Here is a 16,635-nt window from a genome sequence, read left to right as displayed (position 1 = left end):
AGGGTAGAACAAGAAATAACGGGTTCAAGCTTGAAAAATTTAGGTTTAGGAAGGAGATAGGAAAAAATTGGTTCTCAAAATTAATAGAGTGGTAGATGAGTGGAATGGACTCAGTAATCATGTAGTTAGTGCTAGGACACTAGAGAGCTTTAAGAGAAGATTAGACAAGTTTATGGATGGGAATAACAGATGGAAATAAGTAGGTGTGTTTCATACAGGGACTGCCACGTGTAAGCCTGGTCGCTTCTTGCAGCTTCCCTTATTTCTTATGTTCTTATGTTCTTATGTAGTGTACAATCGAGGTAACAACACCGCCATCTGTCTGGGATATAGTCTTCGAATACCAATTGCGACATGTGGTCACCTGGCCTGGAGGTTTCTAATGGATCTCTTATACTGAAAGAAACTCTTGAATCTGATATAGTCATGTTTCTGATGTCCAATAAATTTAAGGCTCGTCCACGTTGACCGAAGATCATTAGCATTAGAATCGTTAATTTTCTTGATAACTGAATGACCGGTAAGTTTCTGATCGGCCCTAGGCTCATTATGTAATGCAAGATCACTTGTGGATCCCAGGTGGTATGGTAGTGGGGGAAAAACGGTTTTTCATGGAAGACTGCCTTCATAAACCTGGCAATTAAGGAATGCTTTCCTGCGTCCTGGTCATTAATACTAGCTACTGCTGAGATAGCCGACCATATTGCATTCATCAAACTGTAGCTCCGCCCTTTCTCATTTTTAAATTATGATAAGAGATAATCTAAGAGATCATTTAAAGGTGGCTGAAATGGATTAATTTCCCTATAGACACTAAATAACAACCACTCTTTGATATGTGACCCTTATTGTACCTTTGGAATGTGAGGTAGGAATTTGCAGAGATCGTGTACGTAGATCCACGCAACCTCTTTTCTCAGATGATTAATGTAATTCACGGCAGAAAAAAGGAGTCTGAGGCTGTTATTTAGACCATTGAGATAGCAATTTAAGGTCTTACCTTTCTTATCCTCAATATTGCTTATGTAATGCAAGGGGCAATGGGGACCAAAGCCTTGGAAAGCTGTCCATTAGTATGGGAAAGCCGGGCATCGACTAACTTCCCTCCTAAATTCATGGCTTTGGCTATGGCTGAATTAGTCAGTGGCACTTTCAAGTTTGGCACATTGATAGGGAGCTTGATCTTATTACACGTTAGTTTGACACTTTCAGACGAGGGCCGGTGTCTCAGGCACGAGTTGAAGGTAGAAGCTAAACGCTCAGACAATGGCTCACCCTTCTCCTCACCGTGGAAGTGGCCTGAAATGTTCTCGAGCGCTTTTAGGAAGTCTGCATCCTCATCTGAATCATGGTTAGGCTGCACGGCAGTGAACTTGTCCAGATCATACAGGTGTCAGGCAGAGAATCGGAAGACGGGGAAACGTGATGAAAGCCAGAAAAGTAGGCACCACTCCTAATCGACACGGTAGCTTCAATTAAATCACTTAGCAAGACAGTCGTAATCATTGTCCATAGACGAGAATTCTCGGGGGTGTTTACATGGCTAGGACCGGCGACTGATGGCGGTAAAGCGCATTCGACCACTACCACTCTCCGGGGAAACCTTCCTCTTCTTCGCCTCTCTGTCTCTTTCTCGCTTCTCTTCCTATCTGAGTCAGGGAAGGAATACGAATGCCATGGCGTTTCGAGAGACTTCTCCCGGTCCCCCATAACTGCCAAAAAAAATTCGGGTCACACAGGGAATACGATATGTCCCTGGATCATATATGTAGCTTCACCATATAGCTAACAGCATATTGTAGCGTCAAAGCGAGGAGGTGAAAGCTTACCAGGTCGACTCCTTGGAGAAGGCCAGTGGAGAGGCAGCTACGTCGACGGGACGGAGGTGTGAACTGCGTGGGTTCTAGCAGCGAACTGACGTGGAGCTGGCAACGCGAGGATCTCGTTGGGTACCAGTGATGTCAGTTAAATGGTCGTGAAGTGAAACTAAAAGTATTAAACAACTCCAAAGTCCTCAACAAAAAAAAAAATATATATATATATATATATATATATATATATATATATATATATATATATATATATATATATATATATATATATATATATATATATATATTTTTTTTTTTTTTTTTTTTTTTATTGGAATTTTGTTGTCCTTGGCCAGTGTCCTTCCTACATAAGAAAAAAAAAAAAAAAAAATATATATATATATATATATATATATATATATATATATATATATATATATATATATATATATATATATATATATATATATATATATATATACAAGAATAGTAACGGATTCTTCTATAAATAACAATTCTGAGATCATATCAATCACTAGCCACGGAATGAAAGATACTGACTCTGAAAATCCCTGGATACATAGTCCACAAAATCAACAGCTCAGGTGAACTACAAGATGGATCAACCATAGCAATCAACAGGAACTACAAACACAAATTAATACATGATTTCATAACCAATATGGTTACCATATAAGAGGAAACAACTCTTGGATCAATAATAACAGCTATAACATACCTACCTCCCAGAAGACCCTACCTACCATATCTTGACATAAATAAAATAATATAGAATAATATACCTACATGCTTGATAGGAGGCGTGAATGCTCAGCACCGTGGTTTTGAAAACAGGAATGATAACACTGTTGGCAAAAGTATAGCATGCTTTATGGATCAAGGCAGATTACTACACCTCAGGCCACAGTTCCCCATGCATATAAGAAAAAATGCAGCTTCAACTCCTGACAAGTATCACTACCTCAACACCTTAATAGAACCCGGAAATATGAAGACATCGGATTATAATTATAAGACTCCCAACCACACCAATAATAACCCCTGACACAGGTATCGCCACTGCGAGCTAACGGTTGCTCCCCTCCAGGATGCAGGACACCCATTCCCGCACACAGAGCCAAATTAACACATGTGGCCAACACAGAACAACAAACACCGGCTACAACATGAGCCCTGCTAACGTATCTGAGTCAGCTCGACTGGTCCCAGCAACTGCTCTCGTGTGCAATCATCTCTCATCAAACCCGATATCTTGTCACTTCAAGAACGGCATCCATCATCACATACTACCTTTCTTGGGCCCAGCATCTGACAATCAATAACAACTCGGCCAAACGAAGCCATCAGCACCACTGAGGGTGCTTTCCGAGCGGCAAGCAACATTTCACCGACAACCTTAATCAGCGCTGTCTCGCGACGAAGCGTCGTAACGCTCGCACCAACTGCATCGTCATAACCCACAGTGGACGGAGGGATCGGACGAGCAACTTTTCTAATCATCCCCACACCAAGAGAAACAATACTCGACATAACACGGGGGAGAGGGGCCCCAGACATCCTGAGGTCAATCAAACTCTGAGACCTGAAATCTTCGAAACAATTGTCACCTTTTTCTCAAAAACACTCCGGAATTAACTTCAAACGCCTCACCATTTCTTAATTCTCTTTCCTTCTCAGCCTCCAATCCCTCAGCTTCTCTAACCTCCTCCACCTCCATTCTCCTCATCTCCAACTTAAATCTCATCTCCTCAGACATGCCTTCTGTCTGGGAAAAACTACCAAGGCTCTGTGTAGGCCATGCCCGTCCTCGGATGCTATTTGTGGGACTCCGTGTCCACGCACCAAATTGTGTCAGATCTGCTTTGCCACTCCCAACAGAGGTAGGGGACTCGGATCGCGCATCACCTCGGCTACCAACCTTGCCCTACATGGCGTAAGCGAAGTGCAGGGAGACAAAAGACAATAAAACAAATAACAAACAACTGTCTCCCCCACATAGCTATGAAGCTTCCAGCGATCCTGGCGAAGTTGCCAGATTCTGTTATGATCACAAATTCCTGCCCCTCTTACAGCTACCTCAAACTGGGCTAGTTTCCCCCAAGTCACCTCCTACATTACTTGGTGCAGGGCTTAATTATGGGTTACAAGGTCCTCTTTTGACTCTTGCACCCTTTACACAGATGGTCATAACACCAGGTTACACGAATGAGGTCGTCAGCCTGTTTCACTCATCAACAGAGAAGGGAATATTACTACAACTGCCAAATCACTCCGACAGCTGGGAAAGAATCGATAGCCACGTTCTAGGAAGGGACAATCATAACAAGGAACACACATTTAAGAGGTCAAGGTATATAACAAAGTATTATATCTTCACTGACACTAGGTACTCAACTCACGAGAAAACGAAGTCACGTCGTTATATACACAGAGTGCCTTGCAAGGAAGTGCGCTCACAGGCAGGCAGGTGGAGACACCTAAGCACTACGAATAAAATAAGCAGGGGCGTACTGCATTAAATTACTCAAATACCCCTTAAAGTAACTGTGGCCATATTAACAAAGATTCTTAACTAAAAGAGACTCACACCAACTCAAGCTTAGAGTTGTGTTTAACCTCCCAAGTTTGGCTTCGTTTAGGTCTTTAATTTAAATTTAATTTAATTTAATTTAATTTAATTTAATTTAACTTTAATTTATGCTGTAATTAAGTTAACTGAACAAAGATGGCCGACTTTCGAGCTTGAGCCCACCATCTCAGGAATTATCAGCACTATAAAGTGCTGAAAAGGGCTCAGACAGACACATACTAGGGAGAAACGCCATATATCCTTGGAGCATACCATCCACAAAAGCGTCCACCCACTGCTCTCCAAAATATTACAGCACTCTGGTTCGAGTTCAGCACAACTCAGATCTTACGGAAGATGGGCCTTGTTCTCTTGTTCAGGGGGAAAAGAGACCTCAGAACACAAATCGGGACAGGAAACCATTCTCTGGCCACCAAATCATGCACACATAGACAACAATAAGAGCCAGTAGTATCTAAATAATAATAAAATGAAAAAAACGCCAAAGGAGTCAGCTTGACTCAGACGAGAAAACAATACCATACAGAACTCCGCTCTGCATGGCCAGACAGACACTAAAACGGTTAACACCCTCAAAATCATGAGTAGGCGGCTACCTCCAAACTCAGAGTCTAAAATGACTCCCCCAGATATGTTATATGTTAACTATAAAATATATAAAAGCTATCCCAGCCTTGCATCTGACTTGACTTATGCCTGACACCGCTCTCACACACGTATGTCTTTTCGCTGCGCCATACCACTGCCTATTGAGCTGCCTCGGGCCCGTAGTCCCGCAGATTCGCAGAGGCTTGAGAAGCAGCGAGTTCATGCTTTCCCACGCCCTGGCTGGCCACATGATGAGAGGAGGCTGGGTAAAAGACGCATCCCCCCCACGCAAGAGGCTCGTGGTATTTCAAATTTTAGAAATTTGTACAAAGGATCTATGGATGCTGGCTGAAATTTTATTTCTTTACTCAGAACTACTACTCTTACTCTGTCATGGTCATCACTTTTAAATTGCTACGGTAAAAGGAAAGAAGAAAAATAAAAAGAGAATAACAAGGTGTAGGCATAGCGAAAACTTATAGTAAATAGGACACGTGCCCATAGGACAGCGCGTCAGGAATAAATCACACAACAATAATGGGCTTACTGAGACAAACACAAGGTATAACTTCACCCCTCGTAACACGCTCACCCACGGATGAAAATCTTTGGAAGCACACTTACAATCTTTTTAAATTGTATCTGAGCAGTATTTAAGTCCCCGTCCTGGACAAACAACTACCAAGTATATTATCAGCCCCTTGCCACCCTACGTACTGAATCATGATTATACGCTTGCAGCAAGAGACTCTATTGAGTGAGCCTCAAATTCTTAAGCTTAAACCGCTTTAATTATATTATAAGGTCAGTAAATTAATTATATTATAAGGTCAGAAATTATAAGGTCAGTAAAAAACTTACCCATATGCGGACATATAATCTTCAAAGTGCTGTAGACCTACGATTATGGCAAGGAGTTGTTGCTCAATAACTGAATTTTTTTTTTTCTTTGCTGGGACAAATTTCTTTGAAAAGTAACAAACAGGATGATTTACCTTGTTCTACTCGTACTGCATTAATGTTGCAACACCTCCGACTTAACTAGAATCTACAGCAAGACCAAACGGTTTAGTGAAGTCTGGCGCCTTGAGCACTGACAGACTACATAACACAGCTTCGACCCTTGAGGATGAGCTTTCATTCGACCAGTTCCAACGGCGCCCTTTCTGTAGTAAGTTGGTCAGAGGTGTCAGCGGTATGAATGTCCTTCGATGAACCAGCAGTAGTAGCTTATCATCCCCAGGAATCGCTGAAGGGCTCGGCGACAGGTCGGGGCTGGGTACCCGCCTGATCTGGCTTCATTTTAGCCTCGGGCGGAGTAACATAACCATGGCCTACCACATACCCCAGATACTGGACACGGGCCTCAACGAATTCACACTTGTCCAGATTAACCACTAGGCCGGCCTCCTGCAGTCAAAAGAACAGGGTTTCTACATTGTTCAAATGCTCATGCTAGGTGGTGTCATAAATGACCATATCATTAATATGAACTACACAGTGCTGGACTCTCTCAGCCTTACGATCCATTAAATGTTGAAAAGTGGCCGGGGCACTGTTGAGACTGTAGAGCATAACTTGACACTGATATACAGCCCCGCTGGACACAAAACTAGCAATATCTTTGATCCGCTTGGTCAAGAGGAGTTGCCAATACTCTTTTACTAAAACAACCTTGGTCATGAAAGTGGAAGCCCCAATTTGGTCCACGGAATCATCTGCCCGCAGTAAGGGATAGGTGTTTACCCTAGATAGGGAGTTCACTTTTCTAAAATCAATGCAAAACCTCACTCTCCCATCAGGCTTAGGCTGAAGGGTAACAGAACTCCACTCACTATGGGGTGCATCTCATCAGGCCTAAGCTGGAGGGTGATAGAACTCCACTCACTATGGGGTACGCTTCATTAGACCATGATCCAGCATGTACGAGTATTACAGCTCCTCCTCTAACTGCTGCTGCTTATGAAGATTCAACTTGTACGATGGCAATTTTACTAGGGAGAGGTCCCCTCCATCAATATTATCATCACAGGGATCCTCCCCGGAACACTACTGAAAACAGACGGATACTTCCCCCCGTCTGGCCAACATCTCACTCTGGGTTCCTTTCTTTAAGTGGTCAGCTTATCCTTGAGCAGCTTGAATCTATTTTGTTCCCACAGCCCTGCTGGTACAATTGGTTCCAGACACTGGCTATCTGGTTGTTCCCCCTCATTCCCCACCCAAAAAAAAAAAACGAAACTAAAGGTACCACTTTCACGGCTTAAAGAGGAGTCAACGGCCCACTCCTACGAAAATAAGGTTTCAACATATTTATGTTACAGAGCTGAGATAGCTTCCGCTAATCAGGAGTGACAATAATATAGTCTAATTTCCCCACCTTTTTTAATATATAAAGGCCACTGTAACGTACTACCAACAGTTACCCTTGGACAGGAAGCAGCAGCAATACCTCATCACCTGGAGCAAAACTATAATTTGGAATTTCGATCATAATAAACTCTTATTCCCGGAATGGAACGAGGGGGTTCTAATTTTGTTCCCGCACATCTCTACAACCCACCGCTCCACCTGGCCCCTAGAGGGTACAACGATGATTTGGACAAGAGTACCTTTTGGTGTCCATCGCATATAAAAATTGCGATTTCAGTCTCGGAAATACCTCCTCTTAGGTAACTTTTGACGGCTCATCTTTCTTATTCTATGACCCACCATTTTGCCATATTTTGCATATTTCGAATTATCGACCGTGCAAAGTGTGCGAATTATACATCATAACTCACTTAATATACTGTATAGCCAATTTTGGTTGACACCAGCAGACTCAGCAGTAGCTGTAGAATCAAGATCTATGGTAAAAACGTGATAAAACAAAACAGAAAAGAAAATAGTGTTACAACGAGTTGAACTATGAAGATGTTAAAAAAAATGTTTATAACATGTTTTACTTATCCTCACTATTTTCAACAATCAATCATTGAATGTTGAAATATATTATTACTGTTACGACCACAAATTCCTTTCCCCTTTTACAGCTGTCTCAAGCTGGGCTAGGTTCCTCCAAGTAACCACTTACATGACTTGGTGCAAGGCTTAATTACGGGTGTACAGAGTCCCTTCTGACTCCTGTATCCTTTACACGCCTGTCGTAACGCCAGGTCACACTACTGAGCTCGCCAGTCTGTTTATCCCACACACAGAAAAGGAAATAATACCACAACCAATTCCAACAACTGATTAAGAGTCGCCAGCCACGTTCTATGAAACAGACAATTATAACAAGCGACAATACATACAGGCTCGAGGTACAAAACCCTGTTGGACTATCGCCCTCGTATCAAATCCACCCACTGTCCAACAGCGTGTTATAGCCTCTAGCCAGGTAATGTCGTTTACAGCCTCCTGGACAGCAGACCTTGTCAGGGCCTGAGAAGAGAATAATACACAGCTCTTTATTTAAGTTACCTACAGCTGAGCAGTCTCAGCCAAGAGTAGCATTTAACACAAAATAAGTACACAGACAAAGTGACACGAATACTGACAGGTGCCCACAAACAATCAGGATGGTAATTCATCTCTCACTTTATCACCAACTACTCAGCTTGCTTCAGCACTGCTGAAGAGTCACATCTCCAATATAAGTGTGTTACAAACAGTTACACTCAAGGCAGACTGATATGGAAACTCCTAAGGCCACTTAGATATGCCAGGGCATACAGCCGGTAATTATTAATTTATCCTCTTAAAGCAAACCACAACACGATCTGCATTTGTCAAGTGGTAGTTGGACTATGACTGCCCGTGGGAATGCCTCGCACATTGAGCTCTCAGTGGTCAAGAGGGCATGACTCATGCGGAAGGGAAGGAGGGGGGGAGAGGGTGCACCCCACACCACCACTCTCACCTCGCCTCCCACTCACAGGCTGCTAACAGAGATAAAGAAAACCTTTATTTCTGGAAATTTTAGTGACTAAACTATGGGGCCCGGATAAATTCTAGTTACTTTATCTTTTAAAGTAACTCCTCTGCTGTTAACTACATGAGGCTTAACAGGAGGAACTAAAGGGAAAGTAATTAAATTAATTACAGAAGGAGACTGGATGAAGAATATAAACTGTTACTTTCAAGGCAAATGAGATAAAGACTCATCGCACAGCGGGCACCTCCCACCTCTGCTCTAGCGCCCTCGCTCACTCACTCGTCTCTCTTTTATCGTCACTTGGCATCTATCTTTTCTCTCTCTCTCTCTCTCTCTCTCTCTCTCTCTCTCTCTCTCTCTCTCTCTCTCTCTCTCTCTCTCTCTCTCTCTCTCTCTCTCTCTCTTCTCCTTCCTTCATTCGTTCTTATTTCTCATCATCTTACATCACTGCACGCAACATTACATTAAGTAGGAAAAATTCTCATGAACAAGATAGTGTGATCAAAATACAGATACACATGTCACTCGCGCAACCATCACGGCACTTGGCATAGCGTGTGTAGGCGGGATCGGTATGACCAGCTCTACAATGCGTCTAAATATTAGAACCCCCCACCAGCCACTGGGAGAAGGTCTTTTAAGCTTCTCCATAGCTTAAAGCACCTATTACCTGGTTTTTGACTAAGCTTAGCCAAGGTGGAACTGGACCAACTCTATCGCCCTCAACATGCGCTCTCAAGTACTCACTACCATATCTACAGACTCCGCCGGATCCGAGGAAGGGCGGCATCATCTATCCGTACATTATTCAGTGGGCCATGCACCCAATACCCAAAAAACAAGCTGATTGGGTGAAAACTTCAACAAAGCCTTGAGCACTAACTTTGAGCGCATACTTCTAAGCGAAATCGCTTCCGAGAAGTTATCTCACCCATCTTAGAGGTGGCAACCACATCTTCCCACCTGGCCTGCCAAATGGCAAGAACTGCCACCCTTATACTGGAGTAGAAATCATGAAAGGGAATGGGTGTGGAAGGAGCAACCCGAGTTGCCGCCTCTTTAGCCAGCCTATTGGCCTTCTCATTCCCATGACCAGTAAATACTTATGACCCATCATGGAAGGAGGAAGTGGACCCACTATACTGATGAGGACTCTAGTGAAGGAAGGAGCAACAACCAGAATGAGATGGAGAGAGGCCACTGACCGAAGTTGGTTAGGTTTGCCCACCAACTGACAGATGTATCAACTGGACATACTAGGCCACTAAAATTCAACCACAATCGCTCAGTGGCCTTTTTCACTCCCAGGTGGTCAGCTAACAGACCCTTATGTGCCAACAACACCAGTAACTCTTTTAACTTGGATGGCATCACGACTTGAAGCACTTCTCCCCCATCCTCCTTGTGGTCCCCACAAGGAAGGATTTTGATTGACTGATTCATTTAAATTATAGCGCCTCAACATCGCTGTCATATGGCGCTTCCACAAACTTTTAAAATCGACAAAGATTTCAGTTTTTTTTTTAATATTGATATTAAAAACAAAATTACAGGTATGGAAAAAATGTTAAAAGACCACTAAAAAATAAACATAAGAAAGGAAATGGGAAGAGCCATAAAAAACTTAAGTGCTAAGAATGAGAAGGTTGGTATAGTAATGGTTTAGTTACTTAGTTTGATTTTTTTTTATGTAGGAGGGACACTGGCCAAGGGCAACAAAAACCCAATAAAAAAAAAAATGCCCACAGAAATGCCAGTCCCATAAAAGGGTCCAAAGCAGTAGTCAAAAATTGAATGATAAGTGTCTTGAAACCTCCCTTTTGAAGGAATTCAAGTCATAGGAAGGTAGAAAAATAGAAGCAGGTAGGGAGTTCCAGAGCCTACCAGAGAATGATTGAGAATACTTGTTAACTCTTGCATTAGAGAGGTGGACAGAATAGTAGTGAGAGAAAGAAGAAAATCTTGTGCAGCGAGGCCGCGGGAGGAGGGGAGGCATGCAGTTAGCAAGATCAGAAGAGCAGTTAGCATGAAAATAGCGGTAGAAGACAGCTAGAGATGCAACATTGCAGCGATGTGATAGAGGCTGAAGATAGTCAGTTAGAGGAGTGGAGTTGATGAGACGAAAAGCTTTTGATTCCACCCTGTCTAGAAGAGCAGTATGAGAGGAACCCCCTCCAGACATGTGAAGCATACTCTATACATGGATGGATAAGGTCCTTGTAGAGTTAGCAGCTGGAGGGATGAGAAAAACCGGCAGATTTAAAGTGAGAGGAGTACTGACCCCGCTGACCCAGACCACTGTGTCACGGTGGTGTTTCCTTGCATACCTAAGACACTGAGCCCACATACCCAGATATCTGGCGTTTTTCGTTACGTGCCCAAGACACTGATCCAGATCCCAAGGCCCACCATTGTTCATTACGTGTCTTCCTCACTTGTCTCCATGCTCTCCCAGTGCAAAGATAAGGTTCTGCCCAATACTATGTTATAAAAGAAGAACAGTTAAAAGGTAATATTTGTTTAAAAGACCAGCCTTCTCCACAAATATATAAATCTTATGTCCCGAGGAGAAAGCCCTCTCTCCAAGTATCAGTGACATCTGAAAAGGTATCTTTCCCGCAGCTCCACCAGACTGAGATACTCCTCTAGAAAGTGTTGCACTGTAAGGGGAATTAAGCAATCATCACAAAATGGTTGGGTTTCCCTGGACATGAGGTAACCATGAGTGAGGCATGTGTGACCTGTCTGGAGATAGGCTAGTACAGTCTCTGAGCGGCCCTCCTGCACATGGGCATACGTCCATGGACAGAAAGTTACAGAAGTTATCTCACCCATCTTAGTGGTGGCAACCAACTGCCAACCGGCAAGAACTGCCACCCTTATACTGGAGTAGAAATCATGTAAGGAAATGCGAGTGGAAGGAGCAACCCGAGTTGCCACCTCCTAAGCCAGCCTATCGGCGGTGGATTCGATACTAACACCTCATTATTAGCGACTGTCGACGTAGGTCCAATGGCAGGATACCAGCATCCAACAGTAAACTAGGGATTGGGGATGAACGGAACGCACCAGTTGTCAAGCGAGTACCAGCGCAGCGTGGTGCACCGAATCCAAAACACGGAGCCGAGCCTCAGTAGCAGACAAATAAATTTCACAACCATACTGTAATTCAGAAAGAATAAGAGTTCGCTGCAAGGCTGGGAGGGTCTGTCTGTCAGCGCCCTAAGAAGTACGACCCAAAACTCTTCATGAAAACCTTCATGCATGCTGCCTTAACATAAAGAAGGTGGGGTACCCATGTCAGGTGAATGTCAAATATAAGTCCCAGAAAACGAGTTTCCTCCACACAAGAGATTCTTCTATCAATTAGATACAGGTCTGGGTCAGGGTGAACACCACGGAGGTGGCAAAAATACATGGCCACAGTCTTCGAAGCCGAGAAACGAAATTCCCAGGTTGCGGCCCACTGAGAAATCCTATTGATTGCCACCTGCAGCTTCCTCTTGATCAGCGGCATGCGCGCTGCAGAAAAGGAGATAATGTCATCGACATAAACTACCACGAACTCCTTCCGGAAGTACACCAATGACACTGTTTATAGCTACAGTGAAAAGTGTTATACTAAGTATACTCCCTTTCAACACACAATCTTCAAGTGGGCGAACTCCTGACAGATTGCCACCAACTCGTACCAGTAAAAAACGACAAGATAAAAACTGTTGTCTAAAAATAGCGAGTCGGCCACGGAGACGAATCTCTAACAGACTAAGTAAAATGTCATGACACCAGGCTGTGTTGTATTCTTCCTCAAAATTTTTAAAAAAACTGCCATGGTGTTACTTATTATCAAATGCCTCATAAATGGAAGATTCTAGACACAATAAAGCATCAGTCATAGATCGCATTTTCCGGAAACCATACTGAACAGGAGACAAGTAATTGCCTCTCTCCAAATATCAGATAAGCTTGACATTCAACATCTTTTCCAGCAACTTACAAAACGGATGAAGTTAAATAAATTGGGTGATAATTGGTCGTTAGCTGATGATCTTTTTCAAGCTCTGGAAAGAGGATAATTACAGCAACACCCCAAGAAGAAGGAAAATCACCGGTATTCCAAAAGAAGTTATAGAGGTCAACTAAAAACGTAAAAGCTTCATCGGACATGCGGCGCAAAAAGGAATATGGGATGTCATCAGGACCTGGAAATGAATCATGGCACTGGGACAAAGTCATACGTAACTTAAAGAAAATGGAAATTTATAAGACTCCACTAGAGGAGGCAAAACTGATGCCAGCAGATTCCAAATGTCGACGATGAAGTGTCATAGGTGTAGTTGGATCCTTTCTGGAGACACTTGCAAAGTGCTCAGCAAACAGGTCGGCAACTGACTTTGGGTCTGACACCGTCCCCTCCAGTCATGGTATAAGACAGGTGGGGAGGTGCAGGGTACTTCCCAGATATTTTGCGGACTCTGTTTAAGACCTCGGTGAGTGGAGTGAGACATAAATCTTCCAAGACTCTCGGCGAGGAATCTTTAAGGTGCGGGGCCCAGAGACACCTGCTTGTCGAAAAGCTTCCAAGCAGTGGATGTCCCCACGATGTCGTCGAAGGCGAGAAAAGGCAGCACGCTTTTCTCGAATGGCAGCTGCACAATCCGCATTCCACCAGGGAGCAAGACGTTTATGAAATCGACCAGAGGTCTCTGGGACGGACTGGAAACAACGGAGTGCAAGACGTCAGTGAAGTATGTTACTGCCTCATCACAGTTTCCTCTCTCATTTATTGAGAGTGCAGGGGGGGCTGAGTTCTGTGAACAGGTTTCAATCTGCCTTATCTAGATGCCATCTGAGAGGACATGACTATGGTGCAGAGTCGGTTGACTAATAAAATGGGAAAGTAAAACACTCCAATAAAAATCAAGAAAGAAATTAGAGGCACAGAGAGGGAAAGATCTATTGTTGTAAAAGTACCGGCTTGAATTTGAAAATGGGTAACGTCTCCAGAGTTTAAAATCTCTAATTCTGATCCCTCGATAAAAGAAGCAAGTGAAAGACCACGAGGGTTGACAGTGTCATCATCCCACAAAGGATAGCGACCATTGAAGTCACCCAACAGAAGAAATGAAGGAAGAGCATTTAAAAGGATATCAAGTTCATTCCTTTCAATAGGAACACTGGGAGGCAGATAACAGTCTGCATAATATGTAAAATTGATTTATGAAAACCTTAAGACCAACAAACTGCAACAGCGAGTGAATCTGCGGGTTAATAAAAGGAATATCTGTGCGTACAAAGATGGCAGTGCCACCATGGTGGTCCTGACCAGGAACAGGAGTGGAAAAGAACGCACGATACACAAGAGGACTAATGTGAGTGGATTCCCCGAGCAGTGTCTCTTGCAAACAAATGCAAACTGGAGAGAACCTAAAGATCAATACCCGGAGTTCCTCCCAGGAGACATACTAACCGCGATAATTCCACAGCAGAATCTTGGTTTTCAGGAAAACCCCAGAGAGAAGCTTCCTTTTGCCAATCTCACTAGATACCTTATTCGGCTGGTGAGGCTTATCTGATCCTATGTTACTTGTAGGTGCAGAAACCTGAGATTGTGTAATTGGTGTGGGGATCGCTACCCGCACACGAGTCTCCAAAACTCCTGAAAAGACCGGAGGAGGAGGATTCCTCGACAAAGACGTATCGGTATCGCTCTTGGAGAAGGACTTATTTGGAAAACGAGCAGAGAAATTTTCTATATCCATATCAGAATTGGATAAATGACTTTCATTGATTACGTCTAGCTCAGGGATATCTGACGCTCCCACAGGCATCTTTCTAGGGGACACGCCCGTTGAGTCTAGAGACTCAGCAGACCCCCGAGAGCATTTCTGGTGGGACTGAGGAGGAAGTGCAGGAGAATTGTTACTATGTGGCTGTGGCAGCTTGGGAATCGTTTGTGGTGGAGAATCCATGGGGGGCGTGGACTTCGGCAATATGTACTTTTGTATGAGGAGTCTGTGATGTAGCTGGTGAAGATGCAGTGGAGGGCTTTGCTGAAGATGTTGTGGAGGGCTTGGCTGAAGATTCAGAGAAGATGACACTTTCCAAAAAACAGAAAACCTGTTGCAGATGATAACTGAAGGAGCGACATTCTCACATGAACGGGAAAAAACAATTGATGGTTGTGAAAGGCGGGAAGGTGTTGCAGCCTTATTATCCGTGGTAGAGGTAGAAGAACTACAGTAAAAGGAGGAGGCGCATGTATTTCCCCCACCATCTTTCTGTCTGAAAAGAAGTTCCCGCCTGCCACACCGAGACTAATGAATTGAGAATTAGCCAGTTGAAGGATGTCCTGCTCAAGGTGGTACCTCTTACATTGTCGACGAGCTTCCCTGCAGAAGAAGCAATAAGGATCTGATTCTCATTCAGATGTAGGGTCTGAGTCAAACGCAGAGCAGTAACCGCACAGGGTACGACTTGTACAGTTGTTCTTCCCATGACCGAACTCGTTACACCGGTAACATTGCAATGGACGATCGATGAAAGCCTATATTGGGAGAGAGAGAAGAGCGATGTTAACACGGTCAGAAAGAAAAGAACCATAGAATGTGAGCATTATCATATTATCATTGCCGCTAATCTTGGCCACTCGTTGAACATTAGCTGGACATAACTGAAGGATGTCATCATCTGAGAGTTCGTACAGGTCCTGGTTGTAAATACGTCCTTTACAGTAATTGAATGTTCGGTGTGGCTTAATAGATTTAAAGATTCCATCAGAAGGGCATCATCGCCTGTATTCAATTTTTAGCTCTGACCAAGACACCTTTGCCATATTTCTTGATGTTATTTGTAGGGAGTACTCCAATCTCCCTTTCTAGATACTTGGCAGCGTGAATATAGTTTCCTCGACCTTCTCTATAATATGCTACAAGCCAGTAAGGTGTAGGTGAGTCGCGAACTTTGGGAACTCGTTCTTCAGCACCATCAAACAATACACAACGCATCCCAGCTCAGACACCCGACCATCCAATCCAGGGCGACCTCAAAAGGTGGCCCCTCTGATGAGTGACACCGTTGACCCGTATTGGCAGCCTAACTCTGGGAACCATTTACTCTGAGCGAGATTCGAAAAGTCCCATCTTCACCGCAACAGGGGATCGCTCTCTGATAAGGTCCTGGTAGGGTAGGCCGAGATTAATATCCCTTCCATCAGGAGAAAGCTTTACTCTGCCACTGTACGACACCTCATCAGATTCATCAGAACACACAGAACAACGAATCTGGATGAAGAATCAGACAGACATCACCACAAGATAGAAATCCTTTCAGCAAAAAGACTTAGACAACTACAAACAGCGACAAAAGCAGAACAATGAGAGCATACCACTTCCTTCAACACCTCCAAAACGATCCACCTGATGAGGACTACAGGAGGCGACCATCCTTTTAGCACCACAAGAAATCGTCGCGGAAGCGAGGAAAGTACTAAAAGCAGCCCTAGCACATAACATGGAAATATATTACATCAACGGATGAGTACACAACAAACGGAACAGCTGCTGCTGCTGCTGCCTTCACCACCTATAACACCACAGCACTCTACCGACTACCCAACGTATGAATACTTCAAAATGAGCTACTGGTAAACAGGAAAGTTGGGAAAGGTGAATCTGGATGTCACAGCTGTCCTGTGTCCTCGAGCA

General features: G+C 43.7%; 1 long non-coding RNA gene across 1 annotated transcript; it reads right to left on the bottom strand.

The window, feature by feature from the left end:
* Positions 1-963: 963 nt before the first annotated feature.
* On the bottom strand, positions 964-2,010 carry LOC135115122 (uncharacterized). The gene is made up of 2 exons (XR_010275824.1): positions 1,830-2,010; positions 964-1,712 (listed from the first exon to the last, which is right to left on the bottom strand). It is a non-coding gene; the product is annotated as an uncharacterized LOC135115122 (long non-coding RNA).
* Between the last annotated feature and the right edge of the window lie 14,625 nt (positions 2,011-16,635).

The sequence above is a fragment of the Scylla paramamosain genome, chromosome 28, assembly GCF_035594125.1.
Source record: "Scylla paramamosain isolate STU-SP2022 chromosome 28, ASM3559412v1, whole genome shotgun sequence".
Lineage (NCBI taxonomy): Eukaryota > Metazoa > Arthropoda > Malacostraca > Decapoda > Portunidae > Scylla > Scylla paramamosain.
Note: the sequence above shows the minus strand (reverse complement) of the source record. Positions and strands in the feature narration are given on the sequence as shown.